We start from the raw sequence: 3,293 nt of genomic DNA, 5'->3' as shown, positions 1-3,293 counted from the left end.
TTCACGTGTGCGTGTGTGTGTGTGACGTCACTAGGACCGCCCATTGAGCATGTTAAGTCACTGGGCGGGGCCAATTGCCCCCCCCCCCCCCACTGTGACGCAATAGGGCCTCCTGTTACTGGCCCCTGACAACAGTGATGACAGGCAATGTGTAATAATCTGAGGGCAAAACATAAGAGCATAAGAAATAGGAGCGGGAGTAGGCAATACGGTCCCTCGAGGCTCCCCCGCCATTCAATCAGATCATGGCTGATCCTCGACCTCAACTCCACTTTCCCGCCCGATCCCCATATCCCTTCATTCCCCTAGAGTCCAGAAATCTATCCATCTCAGCCTTGAATATACTCAACGACTCAGCATCCGCAGCCCTCTGGGGTAGAGAATTCCAGAGATTCACGACCCTCATGAGTGAAGAAATTCCTCCTCATCTCAGTCTTAAATGGCCGACCCCTTATCCTGCGACTCTGCCCCCTAGTTCTCGACTCTCCAGCCAGGGGGTAACAGCCTCTCAGCCTCTACCCTGTCAACCCCCCTTCAGAATCTTACATGTTTCAATGGGATCACCTCTCATTCTTCTAAACTCCAGAGACTATAGGCCCATTCTACTCAATCTCTCCTCAAAGGACAACTCTCTCACCCCAGGAATTATTCTAGTGAACCTTCGTTGCACTGCCTCTAAGGCAAGTATCTCCTTCCTTAGGTGAGGAGACACATTTTCTTTGGAAGGAAAACTTCTTTGCAGCATCTCTTTATCTTGAGCGCACAATCTAGGAAAGAACAAACTTGCATTTATGTAGCACCTTTCACATCCTCAGAATGGCCCAAAGCGCATGAATTACTTTTAAAAGTATCTCCAACATCATCCCGTTCTGATGATAGGTCATCAACCTGGAATGTTAACTCTATTTCTCTCTCCACAGATGCCGCCCGACTCTGCTGAGTGTTTCCAGCATTTTCTGTTTTTGTTGCACATTTCCAGCATCCAGTATTTTTTTTTTGTTTTACTTTTAAAGTGTTGCTTTGCAATCAGCTATGACATCCTGTTGGCACAGAGCAAGGTCGCGCACAGACAGCAGTTAATCTGTTATTTGTGGGTTTTGGTTGAGGAGGGAATGTTGACTAGGCAAACAGGAAAACTGCTTGCTCTTTGAATAATGCCGTGGGATCTTTAACATCCACCTGAACTATTGGAACAGACAAAGCCTTAATTTAATGTCTCATCTGAAAACCAGTACTTCTGACAATCTCCCCCCTCAATACCGCACTGAAGTGTCAGCAGGCCATTAATATATCTTCCCCACTTTTATCTTCTTGCCTTCATTTTCGTTCTCTCCTTTTATTGTCATTTTAGCAAGAAACAACTTATATTTATATAGCGCAAATTGGCTGCCGCATTCCCCTACGTTACAACAGTTACTGGATTTTAAAAGTACTTCATTGGCTGTAAAGAGCTTTGGGACGTCCTGAGGTCATGAAAGGTGCAATGTAAATGCAAGGTTTTTCTTTTTTTTTTAACACTAAACCAATAAAGCACTTCCTCTGAAGGTTAATGCCAAAGTAGAGAGGAAGTACTTCAGGAATTTTCCAGATTAGTGACACAATTTATTTGGCTCGGAAGCTGTCTGGGAGGAAGAAGATCTGCATTCAGAAGCTGCCCTGAATGTAGACAACTGCTTCTTAATCTCTTCTGATCCAGTCAGTCCTTGTAGTACCTGAGACATTTCAGCCACAAGAAGATTGCTTGGTACCTTAGGAGCAATGGCACCTAAGGTACCAAGCAATCTTATTCCCTAGCATCTCTGGCAGGTTGTATCATAGGAAAATGGAATTTCAGGCTTCCTGATGTCCCAGTAAATATACAGCCTTGGGCAGTATTGAAATATAATAAGACTGGCATTTATATATTGTCTTACCATTAAAAGTCTACAAAAAGTCTCAAAGCGCTTTACACAATGTATTTCTTTTTGAATGGCCTCAGTTGGTAACACTCTTGCCTGTGAGTCAGAAGGTTGTGGGTTCAAGTCCCACTCCAGGGTACAAAATCCAGCCTGCACTCCCTCAGTGCTGCACTGTTAGAGGTGCTGACTTTCAGATGAGACATTAAATCAAGGCCTCAGGTGGACATAAAAAATACCATGGCATTATCTTGAAGGAGAGCAGGGGAGTTCTCCCTGGTGTCCTAACCAACATTTATCCCTCAACCAACATCACTAAAATAGATTGCCTGGTCATTATCACATTGGTGTTTGTCAGACCTTGCTATGCACAAATTGGATGCAACATTTCCTCCATTATAACAGTAACTACACTTCAAAAAAAAAGTACTTCATTAGCTGTAAAGTGCCTTGGGACGTCCTGAGGCCATGAAAGGCACTATATAAATACAAGTCTTTCTTACGGTTATGTAGGCAATTCTGTCATCCATTCTGTACCAGACATGTTCTACTAAAAGTAATGAGATGTCAGCTTGTCCCACAAAACAGTAATGAGATGAATGGCCAACCAATCTATTTTTGAGGGAAGAACGTTGGTCAGGGCACCAGGAGATCTCCCTGGTCTTCTTTAAACAATGTCACAGCATCTGAAACACTGGAATGGGCAGATGGGTGCATATGGCGTCACCTTTAGAGGTAACTGCCTCATCCATGCATTCTCCTGCCATGCATTAACTGCTGGATGTCCCAGGAGAATGACTAGGGATCAGTGTAGGAACAGACTCCTGGTGAAGCTGCAATCAAGATGAAGAAAGAACTTGCATTTATATAGCGCCTTTCATGACCTCAGGACATCCCAAAGTGTTTACAGCCAATAAAGTACTTTTGAAGTGTAGTCACTGTTATAATGTAAGAAATGCTGCAGCCAATTTGCACACAGCAAGGTCCCACAAACAGTAATGTGATAATGACCAGATGATCTGTTTTTAGTGATGTAGGTTGAGGGATAAATATTGGCCAGGACACCAAGGAGAACTCTCCTGCTCTTCTTCGAATAGCGCCATGGGATCTTTTATGTCTGCTTGAGAGGGCAGACATGGCCTCGGTTTTATCTGAAGGACAGCACCTCCCACAGTGCAGTTATCCCTCAGTGCTACACTGAAGAATCAGCCTGGATTTTGTGCTCAAGTCTGTGGAGTGGGAGTGAGTCCACAACCTTCTGACTCAGAGGTGAGAGCGCTACTAACTGAGCCAAGGCTCACAAGCTTATCTCCTAGCCTGTCCATGTCAGAACTATCAGCCTCTTGTAAATTGGAGCCCAAGGTCCCAAAAGCCACAGTCAAAGTACTCGCAATAATA

The sequence above is a fragment of the Heptranchias perlo genome, chromosome 11 (genome assembly GCF_035084215.1).
Source record: "Heptranchias perlo isolate sHepPer1 chromosome 11, sHepPer1.hap1, whole genome shotgun sequence".
NCBI classification, from domain to species: domain Eukaryota; kingdom Metazoa; phylum Chordata; class Chondrichthyes; order Hexanchiformes; family Hexanchidae; genus Heptranchias; species Heptranchias perlo.
The sequence above is the reverse complement of the archived record's forward strand: the minus strand, read 5'-3'. Positions refer to the sequence as shown.